This window comes from Cynocephalus volans, chromosome 5 (genome assembly GCF_027409185.1).
Source record: "Cynocephalus volans isolate mCynVol1 chromosome 5, mCynVol1.pri, whole genome shotgun sequence".
In the NCBI taxonomy this organism is placed as follows: domain Eukaryota; kingdom Metazoa; phylum Chordata; class Mammalia; order Dermoptera; family Cynocephalidae; genus Cynocephalus; species Cynocephalus volans.
Genome location: NC_084464.1, coordinates 21,988,502 through 22,003,051, shown reverse-complemented (window position 1 = coordinate 22,003,051; position 14,550 = coordinate 21,988,502). Strand labels below are relative to the sequence as shown.

Genomic DNA, 14,550 nt, shown 5'->3' with positions numbered 1-14,550 from the left:
ATGGAGTGAAAACTGAAATATAAAATGTATGTCTTCTAGAAACATTTCTTCTTAACAGAGAGACATTTGTCATCAACTGATTTTGTGTTTAATTACTTTCTTCAGAAAAACTCTTATAGAGACCTTAAGACATTCCTACCTTCTGGATTCTATGTATGTCCCCCTGTGGAATAAGTTTTTCTGCAGGCACTGTAAGATTTCTCCTTTTATCCTTGTTAATTGTAACCCTCCAAATTGTTTACAATAGGGGACTAGCCTCGCCGCCGCACAGACGCGAAGCTCTCGAGGCGGAGGACTCCCGGTCCCGGTCGGCGCTCGCCCTCGCTCTCCTCGTCTTCGGCTCCAGCCCCGCGCGCCATGGAGAAGACGGAGCTGATCCAGAAGGCCAAGCTGGCCGAGCAGGCCGAGCGCTACGACGACATGGCCACTTGCATGAAGGCGGTGACCGAGCAGGGCGCCGAGCTGTCCAACGAGGAGCGCAACCTGCTGTCGGTGGCCTACAAGAACGTGGTCGGGGGCCGCAGGTCCGCCTGGAGGGTCATCTCGAGCATCGAGCAGAAGACCGACACCTCCGACAAGAAGTTGCAGCTGATTAAGGACTATCGGGAGAAAGTGGAGTCCGAGCTGAGATCCATCTGCACCACGGTCCTGGAATTGTTGGATAAGTATTTAATAGCCAATGCAACTAATCCAGAGAGTAAGGTCTTCTATCTGAAAATGAAGGGAGATTACTTCCGGTACCTTGCTGAAGTTGCATGTGGTGATGATCGAAAGCAAACGATAGATAATTCCCAAGGAGCTTACCAAGAGGCGTTTGATATAAGCAAGAAAGAGATGCAACCCACACACCCAATACGCCTGGGGCTGGCTCTTAACTTTTCTGTATTTTAATATGAGATCCTTAATAACCCAGAGCTTGCCTGCACATTGGCGAAAACGGCTTTTGATGAAGCCATTGCAGAACTTGATACACTGAATGAAGACTCATACAAAGACAGCACCCTCATCATGCAGTTGCTTAGAGACAACTTAACATTATGGACATCAGACAGTGCAGGAGAAGAATGTGATGCAGCAGAAGGGGCCGGAAACTAAATGCATACAGGGTGTCATCTTTCTTTCCTTCAAGAAACCTTTTTACACATCTCCATTCCTTACTCCAGTTGGATTTCCTATAGCAAAGAAACCCACTCATGTGTATGGAATCAACTGTTTATAGTCTTTTTCACACTGCAGCTTTGGGAAAACTCCATTCCTTGATTTGTTTGTCTTGGCCTTCCTGGTGTGCAGTTACTGCTGTAGGAAAGTATTAATAGCATCATTTCATATAAACAAGTAACTTCCAAACACTTATGTAGAGGACTAAAAATTACCTGGTATTTAAGTAATCTGAACCAGTTCTGCAAGTGACTGTGTTTTGTATTACTGTGAAGATATGAAAATGTAGTTAATTACAATTTAAAGAGTGTTCTGCATAACGCCTTAATTTCTACATTCCCTCTTTCTCTCTTCTTTGGGGGTTTCCTTTCAGTAAGCAACTTTTCCATGCTCTTGATGTATTCCTTTTCAGTAGGAATCCAGAAGTATTAGATTGAATGGAAAAGCACTTGACATTTCTGGGCTGGGGGTCGCAAATTAAAATGCCTCCTATATCATATTGTGGAGGTTATGTATATCTGTGACAACAGGGAGTTTTCTTATTCACTGTTCATTTGCTGCTGTTTAAGTTGACAACTTCCCTTCCCAATAAAAATTCACTTAACACCTCCTGCCTTTGTAATTCTGGTATTCACTTCACTGTGTAATAGAAGTAGCATGTTGCCCCCAGACTCCAGCATTGCTTTTGGCAAATTAAAGTGCATGTCATTTCTTAATACACTAGAAAGGGGAAATAAATTAAAGTACACAAGTCCAAGTCTAAAACTTTAGTACTTTTCCATGCAGATTTGTGCACATGTGAGAGGGTGTCCAGTTTGTCTAGTGATTGTTATTTAGAGAGTTGGACCACTATTGTGTGTTGCTAATCATTGACTGTAGTCCCAAAAAAGCCTTGTGAAAATGTTATGCCCTATGTAACAGCAGAGTAACATAAAATAAAATTACATTTTATAAACCAAAAAAAAAAAAAAAAAAACAAATTGTTTACAATAACAAGGAATTATTTTATTTGATCTATGCTTTTAAGGAAGAGTTATCACTTAACGAAAAAATACAAATATGGTATAACAAAAAAATAAATACTTTTAAATGGTAGCATCTCTCTTTTTACCTAAATTTAAATTTGTGCTTATTAATTACTTTGTGAATTTTGTAGCTAATGATGACTCTAACTGAAAACAATGTCACGTTACAGCTTGTTTAGACAGCTCTTACACTCTTAGAGCTTATCTGGTCCAACCACCCAGTTTTTCCATTATTTAGCCAATATTTATTGAACATCTTCAATTTGTACCAGGGATACTAACCTGTTAATTTGTCTAACACCACTCTCTAGAATCACTTCTACACATTCTTCACTCTGGAGGAGTCATAATCTTATTTGAAAGTGGTAAGTCTATGTTTGAAGTATAGCAGGAATATGGGAGATGGCTCTTAACCCGCCTGGGAAGGTATAAGATACAGAGGACCAGAGGAAAAACTATACAATGTGGTAGCCAGTGACTTTAATGAATAAATAATAGATGTTTTATTTCTTTTTTTCAGGTGATACAAAGCTGGAAAGATCATGAATACACTGGATAGTGGAATAATGATCCAGAAATTTATTTATAATTTAGAAAAATAGATCAAACCTAAAGAGGATTAAATTTAGGAGGTATGAATACATGCATTTGATTTTGAGAAAGTACCACATGAATATAGGGCGGTAAAATCATGGAATTAGAAGTTGCAACAGTGCTAGTTGACTATGACTATGATAGCAGTGGCCTTCAGGAATTGCCACAAGGAATTGCAGTCAAGTACACAAGTGAGAACTAAGCCATTTAGGGCTTCAGTAAAAAGAAGAAAGACATCAGCCATAACAAGGCACCTGATAGGGTGTGTGTGTACAAACATGTGTGGAACATACTCTGGAGAGACTTAATAAAGAAAATGTTTAGGCAGTTTGCTGTTGTCATGGTAGATGGGGAAAGAAGATATCACAGGAAGCAGAAACCTGAGAGTGTTAATCCAGGAAATGAGAAGCTATAAAATAGGGGAAGGCTTGCTATGTGACAAATTAGAGCTAGACCACTGATGGAAGCAAACCAGAGATAGATTCCTAAGGTCACTGGGATTCTGTTGAAGCAAGAAATTTCTGGCCTTCGCCTCTGAGATACTTAAAAAAGAATTTGGGGACATGTGGCCTAAGCATCTGAAAACAATATCAACTTCCTTAGGTGACCTCAAGAGTTTGCAAAAGACTGCATCCTGGAATTTTATTATTACTTGCTTACATTTCTTTCTTACTCCAAAATGTCAGCTCTTTGAGGGAAGAATTGTGTCTCAAAATACTAATGTCAAGAGTACCAGGATCGTCAGCTACCTTTTGTCGAGTGCTTACTATGTTCTAGGCACTTTGGTAGATACTTGTCATTTATTACCTCTGCTATTCATAAGAGCACTCTAAATTGAGATATTTATATCCCACACTTAAAGATGAAGAAAGTCAGTACAGAGGAGTTGAGCACTTGGCCCAGATCACCCAGCTAGTATCAAGTCTGTCAAAAACTACAGTGATTTTTTTTTTTAACTTCATTTTGCTTTATGGAATAATTAACCAGATTACATAGTTGCTAAAAAATAATTTGAATGTCATAATTTGTGAAAGAAAGACAGAATTTTGTAAAAAGAGTCAGTGGTGATGCAATTTCAATTTGGCTAAGGATAGACGTGAGACTAAAAGAGATCAGTGGAGGGCCAGCTATAACTTTGCCATTTTTCAGGAATTTCAAACTAAACTACTCTGAAATTTTGTATTCTACTTTTAAAAGATATTTTAGAAACAGAAGACTTCAATTTTTATTTTCTCTCAGAAAAGTTTAAGAATCCTAAGACTTTATTCAAAATCCCAATCAGAATCTAGAGGAAAGAGTTCCTACAGGGAAGATAAATAATTGCTGCCTTTGATGGGCACTTTTCAGATTTTATCTTATTTTCTTATTTTGCCTCACTAAAGTAGAGATGTTGTTCTTACCTTCTTTTAGCAAATGAGGTGATTGAAGCCTAAGCTTCAAACTCCCTAAGGAGTTGAAGAACTTGCTCAGTGTCAATAGCTATCAGGTGGTGAAGCTGTCATTCTAATAAAGCTGACTAGTAAACCCATATTCTCTCTCAACTCCTACAAATAAAATGCAACGGATGCTGAATATCACAAATGCATGTGGTGATTTTAAAACAAGTTATGGAGCACAGATAAGTGATCAGAAAGTACAAGACAGACATAAATTTGTAAACTTACAGTGTGTGCACATAAGCATATATACACACACACACAAACACACAAGGAGGTTGTTGAGAGTGTTATGATACAATGGAACCATACACTACACATTGTGCTTATTTTTTACCCATGTATTAAAAGTCCTTTCAAAGTCAGCACTGTATGATTTTTCCGCATTTCTTCTGTTAATGAACCATTAAATCATCTCTAATCAATTGCACAATATGGCATTTAGTTAATTTCCAACTGGTTTTGCAAAACTTCTGTGTGTACTTGTTTACCTTTTCAATCCTCCAAATATGTCTGTAGGATGAATTCTTATAAGAGGTATTCCTGAGATACAGGTTTGCACATTTAGAATATTGTCTATTTTGGGGCCGATCCGTGATGCACTCGGGAGAGTGCGGCGCTGGGAGCGCAGCGACGCTCCCGCCGCGGGTTCAGATCCTATATAGGAATGGCCCGTGTGCTCACTGGCTGAGTACCCAGGTCACGAAAAAGACAAAAAAAGAAAAAGAAAAGAAAAGAAAAAAAATTGCCTATTTTTGTTTCTGTTACCTGTGTTTTGGTGTCGTAGCCAAGAAATCATTGCCAAATCTAATGTCATGTAGCTTTTCCCTTATGTTTTCTTCTAGGAGTTTTATAATTTCAGGTCTTATGTTAGGTCTTTGATTTATTTTGAGGTAATTTTTCTGTGTGATGTAAGATAAGGATTTGACTTTATTTTTTACGTGTGAATACCCAGTTTTCCAACACCATTTGTTGAAGAGCTATGTTTTCTCTATTTTGTAGTCTTAGCACCGTTTGACAAAACATCCTTTGACCATATATGTGATGGTTTATTTCTGGACTCTATTCTGTTCCATTGATCTATATGTCTGTCACTATACCAATACTATACAGTTTTGATTAATGTAGATTTGTAATACGTTTTGAAATCAGAATGTTGTGAGACCTTCAGCTTTTTCATCTTTCTCAAGATCATTTTAGCTATTTGGGGTCCTTTGTGAATATATATGAATTTTAGGATGGTTTCTCTTTTTCTATTTCTGCAAAAAAATAATATAACATTGAGACTTTGATAAGGATTGTTTTGGATTTATAAATTTGGGTAGTATGGATATTTTAACAAAATTACATCATGCAAAATATAATCACGGGTGTTTTTCCTTTTTATATGTTGCCTTTAATTTTTTTCAGCTATGTTTTGTAGTTTTTATTGTACAAGATGTTTACATCTGTTATGGATTGAGTGTTTGTGTTCCCCCAAAATTAATATACTAAACTCTTAACCCCAATGTAATGGTATTAGAAGTGGGCATTTTGTGAGGTATTTAGGTCATAAGGGTAGAGCCCTCATGAAAGGGATTAGTGTTTTTATAAGAAGAGATATGAGCACACACACACACTCTCTCTCTCTCCCTCCCCACACACAGCCCCCTGTTCCCCTTTCTCCTTTCTCCGTCACTCTCTCTCTCCCTCCTGTCCCATATAAAAATACAAAGAGAAGACAGGCACTAACGAACCAAAAGTGCGATGCCTCCAATTTTGTTCTTCCTTCTCAAGACTGTTTTAGCTATTCAGGGTCCTTTATGGTTCCACATGAATTTCTTTATATGTGCATTTCTTTAAAAATACCATTGTGATTTTGAAAGAAATTGCATTAAATCTGTAGATCGCTTTAGGTAATATAAACATTTTAACAATCGTATGTCTTCCAATCTGTGAACACAGATGTCTTTCCGTTTATTTGTGTCTTCTTCAACTTCTTTCAGCAATGTTTTTAGGTTTCATTATACAAATCTTTCACTTCCTTGGTTAAGTTTATCTCTAAACATTTTTTTAATGTTATTATAAATGGGACTATCTTCTTCATTTCCTTTTTAGATTGTTTGTTGTTAGTGTGAAAAACACAGATTGATTTCTGTATGTTGATTTTGTATCCTGCAAATTTACTAAATTTGCTTATTATTTCTAAGATTTTGGGTGGGGGCATCTTTTTTAGGGTTTTCTACATATAACGTTATGACATCTGTGAACTGAATTAATTTTACTTCTTCTTTTCCGAATTGGGTGTCTTTTATTTATTTTTCTTGCCTATTTGCTCTGGCTAGGACTTTTAGTACTATGTTGAGTAGAAGTGGTGAGAATGGGCATCCTTGCCTTATTCCTCATCTTAAAGGAAAAGCTTTCAGTTTCTCACCATTGGGCTTTCCGTGCAAAGCCTTTACTGTGTTGAAGTCATTTTTATCCCTAGCTGGTTAAGTGTTTTTATCATTAAAGGGTATTGAATTGGGTAAGTGCTTTTTCTGTATCTATTGAGTAATCATGTGATTTTTTTACCCTTTGTTTTGTTAATATGTTGTATCACATTGATTGATTCCCATATGTTTAACTATCCTTGCATCCCAGGAATGAATCCCACTGGCTCATTGTATATGGTCCTTTTAATGTGCTATTGAATTTGGTTTGCTAATATTTATTGAGGATTTTTGCATTTGTCTTAATCAGGGATATTGGCCTGTAGTTTTCTTAAGGTATCTTTGTCTGGCTTTGATATCTTGGTAATGCTGGCCTCAAAGAAGAAGTTTAAAAGCATTCCCTCCTCTTCAATTATTTGAATGAATTCTAGAAGAATTGGTGTAATTCTTCTTTAAATATTTGGTAGAATTCTTCATTGAAGGCATCTGGTTCTGAGCTTTTCTTTATTGTGATATTTGTGACTACTGATTCTCTTTACTGGTTATAGGTCTGTTCAGATTTTCTATTTCTTCATTATTCCATCTTGATAACTTGTCTGTTTCTCAGAGTTTATCTATTTCATCTAGGATATTCAATGCATTGATGTATAATTGTTCACAATAGTCTCTTATAATCATGTCTGAGACATCAGTTGTAATGTCTTCTCTTTGATTAGTGATTTTAGTTGTCTCGTCTTTTTCCTTCCATAGTAAATATACCTAAATTTTTGTCAATTTTGCTGATCTTTCTGAAAAACAAACTCTTAGTTTTGTTGATTTTTTTCTATTTTTCTATTCTCTCTTTTGGTTATTTCTGCTCTAATTTTTACTCTTTCCTTCATTCTACTAACTTTGGGCTTAGTTTTTTCTTCTTTTTCTATTTCCTCAGTATGTAAAATTAGATTATTAAATTGATATCTTTCTTTTTTCTTAATGTGAGTGGTTACTGTTATAAACTTCCCTGTTAGTACTGCTTTCTCTAAATACTGTAAGTTTTTGGTATATTGTGTTTTCATTTATTTTGTCTCAAGATACTGTTTCATTTTCCTTGTGATTTCTTCTTTGACCCATTGGATTTTCAAGATTGTATTGTTTAATTTCCACATCTAATTTTCCAGTTTTCATCCTGCTGTTGGTTTCTATTTTTATTCCATACTGGTCAAAAAATATACTTGGTATGATTTCAATCTTCCTAAATTTGTTAAGACTTGTTTTCTGACCTGACAAGTGATCTCACCTGAAGAATGTGCTCTTGAGAAAAATGCGTATTCTGTTGCTGTTGGGTGGAATGTTTTGTATATGCTCGTTATGTGTTCAAGTCATCAATTGTCTTATTGATCATATATCTGGTTTATTTGTTCATAATTGAAAATGGGGCATTGGAGTCTCCTACTATTATTATATTGCTGTCCATTTCTCCCTTTAATTCTGTGAATGTTTGCTTCATATGTTTGGATGCTCTGACATTAGTTGCATAGATATTTAAACTTTTCTATCTTCCTGGTGAAATGACCTTTTGTCATTGTATAATATCTTTCACTTCTCATGATAGTTTTTGACTTAAAGTCTATTTTTAAAGATATAATCATCTTTTGATTACCCAGCTGTCTTTTGATTACCATTTGCATGGAATATTATTCCACTTTTTTACTTTCAGCCTATATGTGTCTTTACACCTAAAGTGATATCTTGTATACAGCATAAAATTGCATATAGTTGCATCTTCTTTTGATTTTTTTTTTAATCCGTTCATTTACTCTACAAAGTTACTTTAAAAATTTTATGGAAAAATGGAATTAAAAGATAATACAAATCTTTCTGTATGGGACTCTTTGGGTTCCTCCTACTTGGAATCCTTTGAGCATCTTAAATCTGAATGTCTATTTTCTTCCTTAGATTTGGGAAGTTTTCAATCATTATTCCTTCAGATAAGCTCTCTGTCCCTCCCTCTCTCTCTTCTCATTTGCATTGCCCTGTATGAATATATTGGCCCACTTTATGGTGCTCCATAAATTCTTTCTTTCTTCTCTTTTTCATTTTTTGTTTTTGTTTGTTTGTTTTTGTTCCTCTCATCTGTCTTTGAATTTGCTGATTCTTTATTCTGCTTGAACAAGTCTGCTGTGGAACTCCTCTAGTAAATTTTTCACTCAATTATTGCATTCTTCAGCTCCAGAATTTCTGTATGGTACATTTTTATGGTTTCTATCTTCTTATGCATATATTCTCATTTTTTTATACATCATTTTCCCTATTTTTGTTTAGTTGTTTCTATATGTTCTTTAATAGATCATTGAGTTTCTTTAAGATGATTCTGAATTCTAGTTAGGTAATTCATAGATCTCCATTTCTTTGGGATGGTTTCTGAAAATTTGTTTTCCTCTTTTTATTGGGCCATGCTTCCCTCTTTATTTGTGTGCCTTTTGAATTTTATAAAAATTATTATTTTGTTGAGTTTCACTTGTTAAAAAAACAGCTACCCCTCCCACTTTGCAGACTGACTTAATATAGAGGAAGTAAGTCTTTTCCAATCAGCTTACCTAGAGATTCTGGGGCCTTCTGAAAATTTGGGGAAGGTTTTGCAATTCCCCTGAGTTTGTGTGTGAAATTTAACAATTAGAGAGGTTTGCTGGTTTCTTTTTCAGGTGCTCATAATCTCTTGCTCACTCTGTTGTGTGTCTGTGGTACTGCAGATTCTCTGGTGCTACAGATATCCACAGAAGGCCATTAGCACCTAATCCACATTAGCACCCCAAGTCAGGTGAGACAGTTAGCAGTCCCTCAGGCAGTCTCCTGAAAAGCTAGCATGCCATATGAATGTTCCATTCTTCTCCCTCCCTCCCAAGGGAAGAATCAAATGTTGGTCTCTTTCTCCTATTTGCAACAAGCCAAGCCAGCCTACGTCTGTGGTATCACATGCCCTCTAGTTCCACAGCAAGCCTCTTCACTCCCCTTTGCTCTCCACAGATCTCAGCACCCAGACTATGCTACTGAGTTAGTGCTCTGAGTCACATGAAATGGACTCTTGTCACCAGGGAAGATCTCTGAAAAGCCAGCATGATGGACTTACATTTCACTCTTTCCCCCCACCCCTGCCTGAAGGAGAAGCTGTAAGCCAAGGTGAGGCTGCAAGCCTGGGGAGAGGCAATCACTGGTGAAGTAAAAAGGCTCTGATTACACTTTTCAGTGTGGCATTTCTTGGCTTAGCACTCATTTGCAGTACTGCCACTTCTTAATTAATTTCTGGAATTCTCACAAAGGTATTTTGATCTATCTATTGTTGTTTAGTAAGTGTGTTCATAGAGAATGAGGGCTGGGGCTTTCTATTATGCGACCTTGCTGATATCCCTTGCTTTCATGGTTTCTTTTTTCTTCCTCCCTTTTTGAATTTACTTTATTTTATGTTTTACTTCTCAATATACATTGAACTTGATTTTCATGCACCTTTACCCATCCGTCTCCACCTCCACCCTCTCCCTTCCCCCCACCACATCATATCTCTTCACTTGACTTATAGTTCAAGGAATTTTTGTGTTTATTCTGTCTTCTTCCCCACCCCCTTGATTTATTTGTGTTTATTTATTTATTTTTAGCTACCACAAATAAGTGAGAACATGTGGTGTTTCTCTTTCTGTGCCTGACTTGTTTCACTTAATATAATTTTCTCTAAGTCCATCCATGTTGTTGCAAATGGTAGCATTTCATTCTTTTTTATAGCAGAGTAGTATTCCATGGTGTAGATATACCACAGTTGCCTTATCCACTCATCAGATGATGGACATTTGGGCTGGTTCCAGCTCTTGGCTATTGTAAATAGAGCTGCAATCAACATTGGTATACAGGTGTAACTTCGGAATAATGATTTCCATCCTTCTGGGTACATTCCCAACTTTGGAATAGCTGGGTCATATAGTAGATCCATCTGCAATTGTTTGGGGAACCTCCATACCATTTTCCATAGAGGCTGCACCATTTTGCAGTCCTACCAACAAGGTACGAGAGTTCCTTTTTCTTCACAACCTCTCCAGCGCTTATCATTCTCAGTCTTTTGGATGTTAGCCATCCTAACTGGAGTGAGATGGTATCTCAGTGTGGTTTTGATTTGCATTTCCTGGATGCTGAGTGAGGTTGAACATTTTTTCATGGGTCTGTTGGCCATTCATATATCTTCCTTTGAGAAATGCCTATTCAGCTCCTTTGCCCATTTTTTAATTGAGTTATTTGATTTTTTGCTATAAAGTTGTTTGAGTTCCTTGTATATTCTGGATATTAATCCTTTGTCAGATGTATATTTTGCAAATATTTTCTCCCACTCTGTTGGTTGTCTTTTTACTCCTTTGATTGTTTCTTTTGCTGTGCACAAGCTTTTTAGTTTGATATAATACCATTTGTTTACTTTTCCTATAGTTACCTGTGCTTTTTGGGTCCTATTCATGAAGTCTGTACCCACTCCTACTTCCTGGACTGTTTCCCCTATGTTTACTTTAAGGAGTTTTATTGTTTCAGGATGTATATTTAATTCTTTAAACCATTTTGAGTTGATTTTGGTATATGGTGAAAGGTACAGGTCTAGTTTCATTCTCCTACATGTGAGTATCCAATTTTCCCAGCACCACTTGTTGAAAAGGCAGCCTCTTCCCCAGTGTATAGATTTGCTGCCTTTGTCAAAGATCAGATGGCTGTAGGTGTATGGATTGATTTCCAGGTCTTCTATTCTATTCCATTGATCTGTGTGTCTATTTTTATGCCAGTGCCATGCTGTTTTGGTTATTATAGCTTTGTAATACAGTTTAAAGTCAGGTAGTGTTATTTCTCCAGCTTTATTTTTTTGCTCAAGATTGCTTTGGCTATGTGTGGTCTTCTGTTGTTCCATATAAATGTCTGGATAGCTTTTTCCTTCTCAGAGAAAAATGTCATTGGAATTTTGATGGGGATTGCATTGAATCTGTAGATCACTTTGGGTAATATGGACATTTTCACAATGTTAATTCTTCATATCCAAGAGCAAGGGATATCTTTCCATCTTCTTGTGTCCTCTTTAATTTCTCTCAACAGTGGTTTGTAGTTCTCCTTGTAGAGATTTTTCACATCCTTGGTCAGCTTTATTCCTAAGTGTTTTATTTTTTTGGTGGCTATTGTAAATGGGCTAGCTTTCTTGATTTCTCTTTCTGCATGTTCACTGTTGGAGAATAGAAATACTACTGATTTTTGTGTCTTGATTTTGTGTCCTGTAACTTTGCTGAAATCATTTATCAACTCTAGAAGGTTTTTTCATAGAGGCCTTAGGCTTTTCAATATGTAGGATCATATCATCCACAAACAGGAACAGCTTGACTTCAACCTTTCCAATTTGCATGCCCTTTATTTCCTTCTCTTCTCTGATTGCTCTGGCTAGTACTTCCAAAACTATATTCAATAGAAGTGGTGAGAGAGGGCATACTTGTCAAGTTCCTGTTTTTAAGGGAAAAGCTTTCAGCTCTTCCCCATTCAGGATGATATTGGCAGTGGGCTTATCATATATGGCTTTAAAAATGTTGAGATACTTTCCATCTATGCCTAAGTTGTAGAGAGTCTTTATCGTGAGAGAATGTTGAATTTTGTCAAGTGCTTTTTCAGCATCTATAGAGATGATCACATGGTTTTTGTCTTTGCTTTTATTGATGCAGTGTATCACATTTATTGATTTGCATGTGTTGAACCAACCTTGCATCCCTGGGATGAATCCCACTTGACCATGGTGGATAATTTTGTGTATGTGTTGCTGTATTCTGTTAGCTAGTATTTTATTGAGGATTTTTGTGTCTGTATTCATCAAGGATATTGGCCTGTAGTTTTCTATTTTTGATGCATCTTTGTCTGGTTTTGGTATCAGGGTGATATTTGCCTCATAGAATGAGTTTGGGAGAATGGCCTCTGTTTCAATCTTTTGGAACAGTTCATAGAGAATTGGTATCAGTTCCTCTTTGAAGGTTTCGTAGAACTCTGCAGTGAACCTGTCTGGTCTCGGTTTTTTCTTTGTTGGGAGCCTTCTGATAACAGCTTTTCAATCTCTTTTATTGTTATTGGTCTGTTGAGATTTTCTATATCTTCTTGACTCTTTTTGGTAGTTTGTGTGCATCCAGAAATTTATCCATTTCCTCCAGATTTTCAAATTTGTCAGCATATAGATGTTTATAATAGTCTCTAATGATTCCTTGTATTCCTCAGGTGTCAGTTGTAATATCACCTTTTTAATTTCTAATTTTTGTTTTTTGGGTCTTCTCTCTTTTCTTAATCTTGCTAAAAGTTTGTCAGTTTTATTTATCTTTTCAAAAAACTGAACTTTTTTTCTCATTGATCTTTTGTATTGTTTTTTGGGTTTCTATTTCATTTAATTCTGCTCTGATCTTAATTATTTCATTCCATCTATTAAATTTAGGCTTGGATTGTTCTTGTTTTTCTAGATCTTTAAGGTGAAGTGTTAGGTTGTTTATTTGCCATCTTTCCATTCTTCTGAAGCGAGCATTTAATGAGAAGTCCAATGTTATTCTTATTCTTTTTGTTCTATAGGTAAGGTGTGTTTTTGTTTGCTTGTTTTTGTATCTGGCTTCTTTCAAGAGTTTCTGCCTTGGGCTTTCTGCACTTAAAATGTGATATGCCCATTTGTAGACTGTTTGGTATTTATCCGACTTGGCACTCCCTGAACCTTCTTAATCTGTAATTTGATGTCAGCTATTAATTTTAGAAATCCTCTGCCATTATTATTTCAAGTATTCAAGTATTTCTTCTACTCCTTTCTCTTTTCTTATACATTTGGTATACCAATGATTACTCCTTTTATAATTATCCCACAGTTCTTTGATATTGTCTTTTTCCTTGTTTATTCATTTTCTCTTATTTCAGCTTGATAATTTTCTATCTAAATCAAGCTCACACAGTCTTTGTTCAGCTGTGTTCTTTCAAAGGTATTCTTTTCTGTTGTGGTATTTTTTATTTCTAGCATTTCTTTCTTATTCTAAGAGTTACCATCTCGCTGCTTACATCACCCAGCTGTTCTTGAATGTTGTCCACTTTTTCCATTAGCAGCCTTAGCATACTAATAATTTTTATTTTAAACTTACAGTCTGATAATTCCCAAATCTCTATCATACCTAAGTGTGGTTCAGGTGGTTCCTTTCGCTCTACAGGCTGTGTTTTTTCTCTTACCTTTTAAAATGCCTTGTAATTTTTGGTTGAAAGAAAAACATAATGCATAAAAATGAAAAGGAGGTAAAGAAGGCTTTAGTATGAGATTTTATGTTAATCTGGCTAAAAGTTGAGCTGTGTTTTATGTTTGCTGTAGCTGTAGGTGCCAGCGGCTTCAGTTTCCTTGTTTTTTCCTCCTTTGGCATCTTTGGTTTTCTTAAGACCTATCCTTAAATAGGATCTGTACCTTGCAGCTGTTTCCTCTATTCTCCACTGTATTATACTGGAGCCCTGTTACCCTAGAGCAAGATGTCAGGGAAAGAGAGTGCTCTACAGCTTATGATTAGATCTTGGTCTTTTAGTAGCTCTGAGTCCCTAAGCTGTGACCTTCAGAAGTGTTTCTCTGCTTTTTCCCCCCCTTCCTTTAGTAGAAACAGGAAAGTAAAGGGGACTGAAGTTGGCTAATTGCCCTTCTAATGTGTCAGGTAGGCCCTAATAAAGTCTTTTCCCCAGGATATTAATCCTTTTTTATGGAGAATGCTCTCAGTCTGTTTCAATATGGTTACATTTCTGATACCCCTGCCAGAAACAGATGGAAGTTGAAGATTTTCCTCCCCTCTTCACCATAAGGATATGGTTGTGTTTCTGGAGGACAAACCCCACGTTCATTGACAGGCCCCAGGAGCTTCTCACTCTCCAGCGGGTCCATCTTTGGCCTCCAACAAT

General features: G+C 36.4%; 1 pseudogene; it reads left to right on the top strand.

Moving 5' to 3' along the window:
- Window positions 1–331: 331 nt before the first annotated feature.
- On the top strand, window positions 332–1,296 carry LOC134378322 (14-3-3 protein theta-like; annotated as a pseudogene).
- The last annotated feature ends 13,254 nt before the right edge of the window (window positions 1,297–14,550 follow it).